Source organism: Notamacropus eugenii, chromosome 2 (genome assembly GCF_028372415.1).
Source record: "Notamacropus eugenii isolate mMacEug1 chromosome 2, mMacEug1.pri_v2, whole genome shotgun sequence".
Taxonomy (NCBI): Eukaryota; Metazoa; Chordata; class Mammalia; order Diprotodontia; family Macropodidae; genus Notamacropus; species Notamacropus eugenii.
In genome coordinates, this window is record NC_092873.1 from 140,900,303 (window position 1) to 140,914,382 (window position 14,080).

Consider the following 14,080-nt stretch of genomic DNA (forward strand, 5'->3'; position numbering starts at 1 on the left):
TTTTTTTTTTTTTGGTCAAGAAAATCCCGTAGGAATTTTGTGACCACAGGGTCACAAAGAGTCACACACAACTGAACAACTAAACAACATTCTCCATCCACCAGAAACTCCCAAGGGAATGGAAACTCCTGGAGGTAATTCTCTAAGCTTGTAAGCTTGAAGCTAACCATTAATGAAAAAGAGGGACACTTAATCAAAAGATGCATTAAAAGTATCTCCACAAAGAAAACCAGACTAGAACAGATTATTTGCTTTGAAAACACTCAAGTCAACAGAAATAACAAATTAAGTTATTCCAGAAAAAAAGGGAAGAATAGAAATATTTCTATGAGCTTAGAATAATAAGAACTAAACAAGTCGAGATCATTAAGAGATTTCTTTTTTTTAAACACACACACACACACAGAGTTAAAAGTGGAAGTCAAAATGAAAAGGCAATATTATAGGAACAGACCTAAAATATCATGAACTAAACCTCACAACCACCTACCTTTAGGAAAGTCAATTAAAAAAAATATAATGTGGAAGTATAATGCAGAATAGGAAGACACATAAAAGAGGACTAGAAGGAGACAGAGTCGAGCAGGTGATATATTCTAATCAAGTCAATGGTTAATAAAATAGTATTTAAGTAAGAAGAGCATCTAAAAAAAATGGGTGAGGATACAAAAGGGAGAGACTGAGATGGGGGAAAGAAAGGAGAAAGTTTGTCTTAGAGTTATGAGGAAATATCACTGAGGAATAGTCTAATGGGAAAGAGAACTGTTCTGTAACAGGAGAAAGGAAATTATGTTGGGTATAATCTTCAGGGATTTGGTGCTTAAACTACTCATTCTGACTAAGGAGAAGAGGAATCAGGACTCCTGAGTAGGTCATGACAACTAACACTCAGAAAACTGAGAGGAAATTCATCAGGGAGGGAATTTCAGGTGAAATGAGAAAAATAAATAATGATGAACAATTGCACAAATACATAAAAATCTTACAGAATCATATTTCTGTCCCATCTAACACTTGCAGGAATTGGAATTCCTAAGAGTGCGGCATAGTGGAAAAAGGAGGAAGGTACAATAACACAGCATACGGCAAAAAAATACAACTTGTTTAGAAGAGAGAATTTAAAATAGATACCTTAGAAACTTTAATTCCATGAGGAATATGGGGATTAAAGAAGGAATAAACATAAGGGCTATAAATCAAACAAAGACTAGAATAGAAAGAATGAGAAGAGAAATGATGATGAGAAAAAGGGAAGAAATCATTTGGAGAAGAAAGCTCAGAAAATATTGTTTTTTAATTAACAAATAAAACAAGATGAAAGTAGAAAGAAGAAAGTAGGAATTTACTTGAATTCTTATCAAAGAGAAAAAATAGGGGACAAATTAAATAACTAGATTGACATGAGAGAGAAAGAAAAGTACATGTTAAACAAATTCCAGAAGCAGGGAGGAGGAAGAAATTGAGAATGAGGGGAAGAAAACTCATGGGAATAGTTACTTCAAAGTAGATTTAAGTTAAAACAAGTGAAGATAAAAACTACTGTCTGTAATGGAACAGGGAAAATTATGATCCTTAAACCAAGAAAGGATAAAACAGAGAAGAAGAAGCGTGAGCTAATATTACTTTTGAATATCAATTAATATTTTAGAAGACAATTTTGTGAAATAGGTTTTAGGAAGTTAGTTAATGACCAAGGTGAAGCCATCCAAAAAAATGCAAAGATGGCTCAGCATTACAAAAACAATCAAGATAATTATATTAACAAAAAAAAAATACCACATGCCTATCTTAATAGATGCAGAAAAAAAAGTCTTTTTGATAAATTATACCTATTTTTGATAAAACCTCTAAGAAGTATAGGCATAGAAGGACCTTCCTAAAATGAAGATAATATGAAACTCAAAACAAGAATCATATGCAATGGAAGTACTAGAAGTTTCCCTAAACAATATGGAGTCAAGGAAGTTTGCTTACTCTTCCTACCATTTTAAAAAATAATTCTAGAAATGCTAACAATGGCAATAGAAGTAATTAAATGTGTAAAGATAGGTAATGGAGACACAAAGTTATCTTTGTTTTTGATGACATGATAGTCTATTTAGAAAAAAGAACAGGTAATGAGCAAGAGATAGTAAGTTCAGTAAAGTTCCAGGGTACAAAATAAATTCTCCAAAATGAACAGCATTTCCATAATATAATAACAAAATGTAAAAGGTATTATTAGAAAAGGACAGAGCATTCCAAAGAGCTACAAAACAAGTAAAATATTTGGAGATCAATCCATCAAAGCACACAGAATATTTGCATAGATTCAATAGCAAAATGTTCCTTAAAAATGAAGAACAATTGAATAACTGGAAGAATATCCAGTCCATGTGGCTTGACCATTCCAATAAAATAAAAAGGGAGATAATACCACCAAAATTAATTTTCAGTTTTAATGTTCTGCTAGTCAGATTGTCAATTGGATTCTTTGCAGAACTGGATAAATTAATCATATTTGGTTGGAACAATAAAAGATTTAGAATATTGAGGGAAATTTTTTAAAAGGTAGGGGAAAGGGGTTAATAAGAGCTATGCTTTCATATGTATATATGTATGTATGTAATGGGTGTATACATACACATATGTATATACATACACACATATATGTTTGCATGTATATATACATATACAGTCATTGTGTGTGTTTGTGTGTGTGTGTGTGCATGTAATTTCAGAACAAAGCAGCAGTCATTAAAATTAGAGGAAGTAGCTGGCTCAGTGAATAGAGCACTTGGACTAGACAAGGAGACCTGTGTTCAAATTCAGCCTCAGATACATATTAGCTATATGACCCTGGCAATTCACTTACCCTCTGTTTGTCTAGGTTTGCTCAATTATAAAATGGGAATCCTAGCAACCTTTACCTTGCAGATTTTTTGGGGTGATGGAACAAGATAAGTAGGTGCAATATAAATGCTTATTCTTTTCCCATCTCTTTCCCCATAAAGTCATCTAAAATTGGTAAAAAAAAAAAATGGAGAGATAGATCAATGGAAAAGTATAGAGAATGGAAAATAAGAAATACTGAAACACAATAACCTAGAATTAAATAAATCAGAAAGCATAAATTACTTAAGAAAGAATTCCCTACTTGATAAAAACTGCTCAGAAAACTGGAAAGCATTCTGAGAGAATTAGGTTTAGAGCAATGACATACCACATTCTGCAATAAATTCTAAATGAATATATGACCTTAATGATGAATGCACTTAAAATATTTGAATAGAAGCAGATCATATACTTTTCATGATTATGGATACTAGACAGATTCTTAACAACAACAACAAAAAGAGTTGAGACGATTTCTGAAGAAAAAACCTTTGTTTACATAAAACTGAAGTTTCTTCACAAAAAAAGTGATATATCTAGCATAAAAAAAGGAGTCAATTGAATGGGAAAATTTCTTTAATAATGATTTAATATGGAGAAATATAAAAATCCCAACAGATATATTTAAGATCAAAAGCCATTTCCTCAATAATAAGTGGTTAAAGGACATGAACAAAAATCTCTCAAAAGACTTATTAGTCTTTTAGCAATGATATGAAGCAATGTTCCAAATTACTAATAAAAAGAAAAATGCAAATCAAGATATCCCCAAGGTTTCACCCCATAACCTCAAAATTGGCAAAGATGATAAAAAATGAAAACAATCAAAGTGAGAAATTGTGTAAGGAGATAGGAACACTAGGTTACTGTTGGTGGAAGTATAGATCAATGCAATCATTTTGGAAATAATTTGCAATTATGCAAATAAAGTAACACACACACACATATGTGTGTGTGTGTGTGTATATATCTGCATGTATATATACACCGACCCAGGTGCACTAGTACCTGACTTATACCCCAAGGAGGGCATTATGAATAATAAAGTTCTCATATACATCAAAATTTTTATAGCAGCACTTTTGTAGTGATAATTAGTAATTAAAAACAAAGTGAATGCCCATTGATTGGGAAATTACTAAACAATTTGTGTTAAATGAATTCAGTATAACATAACTGTGTTGTAAGGAATGATGGACATGATGAATATGAAGAAGCAGAGAAAGGTGGTTCACATTGGTGAACTAATGCAATGAAATAAGCAGAAACAAGGAAACCACATATAATCACTACATATAGTACATTATATTACATTATTAAAATTATATTTACATTATAAAAAGTTAAAGGAGGAAGGGGGAAATGCCTTTTAGATGTATAGATAGGGGAAGGGTCCACAATAAAATAAGTGATAAGATCATACAACATATAAAATTTAAGTTTTTTGCACAAAAATATCTAACAGTAAAAATCAGAAGGGAAACAATTAATAAAAATCTTTTCAGGAAGTTTTTTTTAGATAAAGGACTCATATCCAAAATATATAAGGAACTGATTCAAAATTATAAAACTAAGAACCACTCCCCCACGGATAATGGTAAAAGGATAGGAATATAACAGTTTTCAGAGGAAGAAAGCCAAAGAATTACCAACTATATGACATTTTTTTTTCCCTAAATCACTACTAATTAGAGAAATGCAAATTGAAGTAACATTGAGGTTCCACTTCACACTCATCAGATTGGCAAATATGACAAAAGATGAAAATGATAGATACTTCAGGGGTTATGGGAAAAGAGGTACACTATTAAACTGCTGATGGAGCTGTAAATTGGCCTACCCATTTTAGGAAACAGTTTAGAATTATATTCCCAAATTTACTCATCTTTGAATATCCTTTGATTGAGTCCTATACCACAGAGAAATCAAAGGTAGAAAAAGGACTTACATTTACAAAAATAATTTTTTGTAACCATTTTCATTTAAGCCCCAAACTGGAAATTAAGGGTGTTATCCATCTAGTGGCAAACGACTAAACGAAGTATGGCATATGAATATAAGGGATTATTATTTTGTAGGAAATTATGCAATTGGGAGTGTCAGAGGAAACCAGGACCAGCTCTATGAGCTGGTGTAGAAAAAAGTAAGGGGAACTACCACAACAATTATGTAATCATAACATCCTAACAGAGAATGATAAATCTGAAAGATTTTAGAACTTTGATCAATGAAGTGAATTTACATTATGATTCCAAAAGAATGAAGATTGAAATATGTCACATTTTCTGATTCAGAAGAGTTCAACAAAAAATTCAGAAGTAACATACATTTTCAGATGACTAATGTGGGAACCTCTTTTGCCTAGATATACATGCATGTATTGTTTCATTTGGAGTAGGGACATAAAATTTATTTAAAGAGGGAACATTGGGAAGTACAAATTAATAAAAGCAAATAATTAAATATTTTCATTTTGTACCAATATTATGAAAGGGTTGGAGTAGATTAAAACAATAACCCCACCCCCACATCAAGCAGTCACATTAATTGGCTGAGAATATCTCTATTACAACAATCAATCAAAGGCATTAAGCCAGGTGTGAAAATTATTAATAAAAATTAGGTCCTTGAATATAACTGATACTACGTTGCAAGTGTGTGGGACCCTCTGGATCATAGGTAAAAGAGCAAGCCTGTTTGGAACCTACCCAAGTGGTAGACAAAGATAGAGGACAGAGAAGTCTAGCCAAATCTTTGAGAAGAAATTTCTTAAAGGGGAGCAAAGGAGAAGAAAACTCTTTTTCTCTTTCCCCTCCCTGTGAACAGAATGATTAGAAGATTTTAGATTTCCCTTGGCCATTTGACTGGTCTCCCTAGAACAGCAGTAGCTGCTGGCAGCATCCGCATCAGGAGTCAAGAAAAAAATAGATATACTGACAAAAGATGTCTGAGATTCTACAGGATATCAAGCCAAAAGCTACGCTATACCTAAGAGGAACATTATGACAACTCATCAAAAGGAGAAAAGAATGTCTGCAAACGGGAACTATGAGTTAACCTATTGCCACAAGTTCAGTAAGCCCAAGACTAGTGTCCTAGATTTTAGGGTGTATGCTTTGCATCTACTCTTCTTGCAATAGCCAAGCTTATTAAATACCTTTTCTCTAAAAACTAATTAACTGGCTGAAAAATTGATATCAGTTGATAATAAAGGAAGAATACTCCAGTGAGGTTTCATGAGTCATGTGTGTGTCTTTGTCCTTCATTGCCGAAGAAGACCTTGCCGTCGGAGAAATGTTGACATGACTTGCATTTGACTTTGTTTTGAGTGAGGAAGGGCTGTGCAGGTCACCAGCCTCACTTCTTCTCCAGAGCCATCTGAATCCAGTGACCAGATATTCATCAGGATGACTTTTGGAGATGGCTCAGGATGAGGCAATTGGGGTAAAGTGACTTGTCCATGGTCACACTGCTACTAAGTGTCAAGTGTCTGAGGTGAGATTTGAACTCAGGTCCTCCTGACTCCTGCACTGATGCTCTATCCGCTGCACCACCTAGCTGCCCTTCATGAACTATAAGTAATAAAGAAACAACCCTTCAACCTCTTCAGGTTGCCCCTCAAACCCTAATGAAAGAAGTATCCAACTGTCCTCTGAGGACCTGATCTGCTAATGTGAGCGGGGACTGGGATAATGAGCCCCAGAATCTGGGATCCAATTTCAACATAACAAAACTTGAAATAGATTTTACCAGTTACAGGCAAGGGATTCATGCTGCTTTTTGTCACTAGTACTCTCGGTTCCCTGTTACACAATATTACATTGGCATTTTTAAACTAAGGTCTTTTCCCCAAGTCTCAGTTTATCTGAGGCAAGACCCATTCAGTGATTAAGGCTAGGTAAGAAATGAGACAAAAAGGGCCTCTTTTAACTATTGAGAAAGGTAAGCCTGGGAGAAGACCCTCAGGGCTTCTGACCAGAATAGAAACAATTATTATTTACACTGACTCTGAGCCATCAAAACCCAAAGACCAAGTGAGTCTTGGGCTGGGACCTGTGGTTGGCTTATCAGCCAGAGTCAGAGTATTTTGGGTTTAAGGCTAGGGCAAGTATCTCCATTTGAATACCAATAGGCTTTATCAAAGTCTAGTTTTCCCCCAGGTATTTCAAGAAATCATAAATGAAACTATTGGGAGAAGTGACTTTATAGAACTATTGAAGATCTACAGGAAGGCACTGGAAGATTACTTCAATAACTAGTTGGTACTCAGTAGAAAAATGGAAGTCCATATTGCTTAATTAGAAGCAGGACTTTAGAGACCCTTAATTAGCTATTGAAATGGCAATTTAAGGAGATATAAGAAGTCAAAGCAGTTCAAAGAATGAGGTAAACAATTCAACGTTAATAACAAACTTTATAACAGAAGATTAACAAAGAAATCAGATAAAGGAACAAACCGATGAAGAAAGAGAATGTGGAAATTTTCTAGTTCTATATATGATTACAGAAATACAAAATAATAAAAATCCAAGTAGGATCAAAGAAGAAACAAAAAGGAAATGCAGCATTATTACAATGAATAACAAAGGAGTTAGACCAAAGGCAATGGAAGATTGTAGCTTCTCTGTAAAACTGGAAAATACTGGGCTCAGGCGAGCTCTACGATTATTGGCCAAAAGTGTCACAGTGGTGCATAAATCACTAACAAGGCACTTTGACCGCTTCTGCTCCAATATAAACTTGATTCCTTTCTTAACAGAAGACAGCATATTGCTCATATCAATATACAACAATAGTGACCTTTTCAATATAGTATATGATTATACAGTTTATATGGTTTTCAAAGCTTGCACTACAGAAAAAAACCCCTCTAAACACACATTAAGAAAATAACAATGTATTTCTTATGAAGGAAAGGAGGTGTGCCAAAATAATTACAGATGTATAAAGAACAGTTTTTTTTCAAATTGGTAGTTATTGAATGTGGTGCCTGCGCATATTATACCAGTTACCCTTCATTTATTATTGGAAAACCTTTAACTCAGATCTGAATGCATAAAATAGATCCAATATAGTGAGAGTGCTAAATGTTCTATATATAAAACAGTGTACCAATACAATGTCAAAAACAATCAATAAAAATATAGAATATTTCAGACAGACATTTTTTGTCCATCTTGGTTATGACTGGCCTTAAATCAATTGCCATTTTTTTGAAATAGAAGTAAATATTACTTTCACATTAAAAAGAGAGTAAAATTTAGATGTATTTTAAGCACTTGGGAAACAGATGAAATAAAGCTATCTTATTTCCCTGAAAAACATAATAAACAGCTGTTTCTCATGGAATCATGTTCCACTGGACCAAAATGTCTTTTGTACTCAATAAATATAAAATTATGTGCACTAAAGAATGTTAGGCCTGACAGTTTCAAGTTTGAATCTACAGATCAAATTGAATAAATGGATGATGCTTATAGATACCTTGGTCTCCTCTAGGCAGGACATATTGAGTATGAAGGTACCAATGAGGCTGAATAAAATTGAAATCAGAACTTACCAATAGACAAAAGTTTCATTCAGTAATAACCCCAAGTCCAAATCCTCAACAACATACTGCAAATAAATATAGAGTAATTATGTTTTCATTACTAAAATCACATTACGTGTGGAAATTGAGGAGTTACTTAAATCTGAACAGAGGAAAAGGTAAAGAATTTCAAAGCTGGAATTCCAAGGGCTCTTTTAAAGTTTGAAGGCAAGAATCCAAGTAATAGGCTTGCCTTTGTTTCCTTACTTTTAAGATGGAGATAACAATAGGACTCAGGATAGTTGTGAGGATAAAATGAGAAAATATTTGTAAAGCACTTTTCCAAACTTAAATTGTTGTACAAATACTGGCTGTTATTATCATTATTATTATAATTCACAAGTTAGGTGATACAATAGACATGAATATAAGTATGTTCTTATTATAGATAGATGATGTGTAAAAATACATATATATATACATATACATACATATAAAGATTGGTTGGTGGTTGTCCTTATTCTCAAAGAGGACCAAAATGATATCACCATGATAAAGTTGTTTCCATGTGTCTGACTGTGGCTGATCAGACCAATATGAGCTCAGGATTCTCTACTACAGATTAGGCACAGATAGTCCATGTGAACATTTGGGGTGGTTGCTCTAAATTTGTGCATCCTATGTTTCCTTTGTGTTGTTCCAATTCTGCTTTGCTCATGGAGCACAGCACCTTTTCTGATGTGAGTACACCATGCTGGGTGGACTTATGCCAGTGTCTCTCATGTCACACAATCAAGTCCAAAGTTCTTGAGAGAGAATTTGAGAATGTTCTTGTATGGCTTCTACTGACCACCATGTGATCACTTGACCCGTAGGAGTTCTCCATAAAATAGTCTTTTTGGCAAGCATACATTTTGCATTCAAACAATGTGGCCGGCCCATTGGAGTTGCCCTCTCTGAAGCATAGTTTGAAGGCTTGGCCATTTAGTTTGAGCAAGGACCTCAGTGTCTAATACCTTATCCTGCCAGCTGATCTTCAGAATCTTCCTAAGACAGTTCAAATGGAAGTGATTCAGTTTCCTGGCATGCTGGTAGACTCTCCCTGTCTCACAGGCATACAACAATGAGATCAGCACAATGGCTCTGTGGACCTTCAGTTTGGTAGTCAGTCTAATACCTCTTCTCTCCCAAACTTTCCTTTGGAATCTCCCAAACAATGAGCTAACTCTGGCAATGCATGTGACAACCTCATTGTCAATGTGTACATCCCTGGAAAGTACACTATCAGAGTAAGTGAACTTATCCATAGCATTCAAAGCTTTTCCATTTGTTGCAAGCAATGGTTCCAGGTATGGATGGTGTGGTGGTGGCTGATGGAGCACCTATGTTTTCTTGGTGTTAATTATTAAGCCAAAATTGGCACTGCTAAGATTTACAAGGTAGAGGGACCATTGCTCATACAAAAGCTGACTAAAATTTTCCATGTTATATAGAAAGAGGAGGTTATCCCCCAGGAATTCAAGTATGCCTCCAATGTCCATCTCTATAAAGGTAAAGGGAATAGATTGTTCTGCAACAATCACAGGGGGCTCTCTCTCTTTGTCATTGCTGGCAAGATTCTTGCTAGAATCCTCCTTAATAGTATGGTCCTTCACCTGGAGAGCCAGTGTGGCTTCAGAAACGGCTGAGGAACGGTTGATATGGTGTTTGCTGCCCGACAACTCCAGGAGAAATGCCAGGAGCAGAACAGAGGTCTGTATACAACCTTTTAGATCTGACCAAGGCTTTTGACACTGTTAGTCATGAAGGCTTATGGAAAATTATGTCAAAATTTGGTTGCTCAGAGAAGTTCATCAGTATTGTATGTCAATTTCACGATGGCATGTTTACCTGGGTTCTGGATAGTGGACAATGCTCTCGTGCCTTCCCAGTCACCAATGGAGTGAAACAGGGCTATGTGCTTGCTCCCATGCTTTTTAGCATGATATTTTCAGATATGTTGACAAATGCTTTCAATGAGGATGAACATGGCATCAAGGTCAACTACCATACTGATGGTAAGTTCTTCAATTTGAAAAGGCTACAAGCCAAGATCAAAGTAGAGGAAGTGCTGATACATGTTTTCTGTTTGTAGATGATTGTGCACTCAATGCAGGCTCTGAAGCTGAGGTACAACAAAACATGGATCAACTCTCTGCTGCCTGTGCCAATTTTGGCCTAACAATTAACACAGGTGTTCTATCAGCCACCACCACACTATTCATACATGGAACCATATAAAGATAGATAATAGAAAGATAGCTAGCTAGCTAGATATAGATACAGATATAGATATAGGCAGATAGATGGTACAGTAGATAGAGTACTGGGACCTGGAAACAGGAAGGCCTAAGTTTAAATCTGGTTTCAAACTCTTATTGCTGTGTGATTCTGGGCAAGTCATTTAACTGCTTCTTTTTCCTCATCTGTAAAATGAACTAGAGAAGGAAATGGCAAACCACTCCAGAATTTTTGCCAAGAAAACCCCAAATGCAGTCACAAAGAGTAGGACATGGCTGAAATAAGTGAATAACAACAAATATGTATGCATGCATACACACACACACACACACACACACACACCAGAAGCATAAGAAGAAAGGTGGAGCTTTCTAGGAATATTCCTACAAGAATTTTCTAATACAACTATGGCAGAAATGGTGTTTTGAAAACTACTAAAGTAGTATGAAAAGACATTGGGATATTATATCAACATCTAGCTTATACACACAGTATAAGCTTGAAGACCATTTTGCCCAATTAAAGGCACCAAAGATAAATATGTAGGATGGGATCTGGAAAACAAAAGTACATCAGAAATTCTTGATACAAAGTATAATTAAAAACAAAACCCTGTCATAGAATATCAACATAAGGAATCAAAGGAGCACAAAAAAGAGAAAAAAATGAAGCATCAACAAAACACTAATACGCTATAGATGTTAAAGATGAAAAAAATGGAGGAGAAAGAAAATCCTGTTCTTTATGGTTGAAAGAAGCCCAATGAAATGAAAATATATGTTAGCTGAAATGTGAAAAAAAACTTTGCATCATCATTGTAATGTACGTCAGAATGCCTAGATAAAGGGAAGTTACTGAAACTCTAGATTCTCTGCAAAACTGAAAAACAGTGTTGGCTCAGATCAGATCCATAATTGCTGACTCAAATGCTTCTAGTACAAGCAAAGCCCTTTATCACTCTGATTAAAGTCTGATCTCATTTTTCTTAAAAAAGTTCACATATTTTAAACATAATGTGACTGTAGCGACCCCTTACATATAGATAAATTATATTATTTATATTAATTTATATTAATCATTTATACTATTATATTTATCATTATTAATATTAATCATTTATATTAAAATTTATTTATATTAATCATTATTTATATTAATTTATATAATTTATAGTAATCATTAATAGCTTGCACTGCCCAAAATGTGAATAAATCTTAATAATAATAGCTATTATTTACATAGTATTTTAAGTTGCACACCCTACACTCAAAACAAGAATACATTTTACTCAGCAGGGAAATAGGAGGAAAATGGGAAGAGGAAGGAGTAAGAAGAGGAAGGCTAGATTAAGGGAAGGATTAATACTAGTCCTAAGCAAATCACACTCTGAATACAGATGTACAAATAAGCCGTAGTGTGTAGCAGCAGAATTGTTTGCCTAGAAGTGGAGATCCCATCCAACATTTGGAATGTCAGTTTGAGAGTTCAAAGTAGAGATAAACTCAAGAAACAAATTAATTACAGAGAGGTGGTGATTCAACTTGGAGAGCCGCTTCAAGGAATATGATCCCTCATAGTTAAAAAGAGAGCCAGATATGGATTTAGCAAAATATCTTCCCTGGCAACTTTTATTAAAGCTGGTTGGGGGTCTAGTTCAGCAGAGATACCGCACCCAGTGGGGAGCTTTGTGAAGTCTAGACAGCAGATAAAAGACTTCAAGTTCCAATAATAGCGGGAGAATGAGTAGCCAGCTATTTTATTTCTTACATGTGTATCTCACTACCATTATACTCCATGGCCATGGCATCTTTCCACAGAGCATACACACACACACACACACACACACACACACACACACACACACACACACACACACACTTGTAGGAGAATGTGTATCTAGTTTAGGTTTCAGAACTATTGTTTTACTACACCACTTTAATGTCAAGAACAAGTGACAGAAAATATCACTCCTTAAGGGAGACAGCTGAATTCCATTATATTTTTGCCTTAGACTTACACCCAGTATCACTGCTCACAAACAGAGCTGAGTAGGTCTTACTTTCAAAGAGAGCATCTTATTGTACAACTGATCCTCTGGTATACATATGTGCCATCATTATATGGTTTCACTGAAAAAAATGTTAAACAGCTACTTCATCTCATGGAAAGTTTCTCCAGTGATATAAATCAAAATGTTATTTGGCCTCAATAAATGTAACGTTCTTCACATACGTCCAGGATATTTAAGCAGATTCAAGGCAATACCCCTTACTCTTTTCCAGGAAAGCCACAACAGCTACAACATACTGAGCTTAGGGCTATCAAGTAGAAAGTGGAGCCTCCATATATTAGAAGATTAGGATTCAGAAGTTAAAGCTTAACTGGAAGAATACATTTCAAAGCTTCTAATCTTTAATGTGACACCAACCTTGCTATATATTTTTAGCACATTGAACAGATAATATTAGATCTAGAAGGTATGAAAACAAGTCTATACAACATTAAGAAAAACACAAGACTTATCACATAAGGAAGCAATAGATACATTAATACTTTCTCATTAAAAAAGAAGGAAAAGGATTGATAGCTCCTGGAGAACACAAAAAACAGATTAAAAAAGTTTGTACTCATACGTTTCATAAAAATAGACCTATCTTTGAAAAGCTATAATCGTAACAGTTGATAACAGGCATATCCAACTTTATTTGTCAAATGTAACTAAAGGTAGATTATCTCTATACGCTGCTTATGAAATGGCTAACATCTAATAATGGAATCCAAAGGTACTCCATGGGTGACATCCACATATATTCAACCAATAATATTTTGGCAAAGAAGTACTGGCCACATGATTGGGCCACACAAATTTGTCTATAAAATGGGAAAGGTTTATGATAACAAATTCACACTCAGTTCATTTTCAATAGATTTTATGGAGAGTTTATCTTTGAGGAATTCACAATTACAGAATTATGCAGAGTGTACAACGATATGATGAAAATTTTATAATGTAAATAGCAAGTAGCAAACAGCATCTTCTGGATACCTAGAAAACAAATATTATGTACTTAGATTTATAAATCAGAAGTTATTGGATGATGAATACCCATATTATGCATACAAATTTTACAATATCTTTGCTAATTTAAACAAATTAAACTGAAGTGTCATTACAGGCAGAACTACTCCCCACAAAAGCTGGACATAGCATAGATCCATAAAAATTTAAGAGTAATGTTAAAAAGCAATCATGTTAAAGTACCTTTTGCCATTTCAAATACTCATAAGTGCCAGACTTCATGGAGTGACACACCTTTCATGTATTAAGACCTAGCAGAGATAATAAAACCTGCTTAGAAAAAAAAAAAAAGTTGAGATGCATGTCATTCTTGCTTC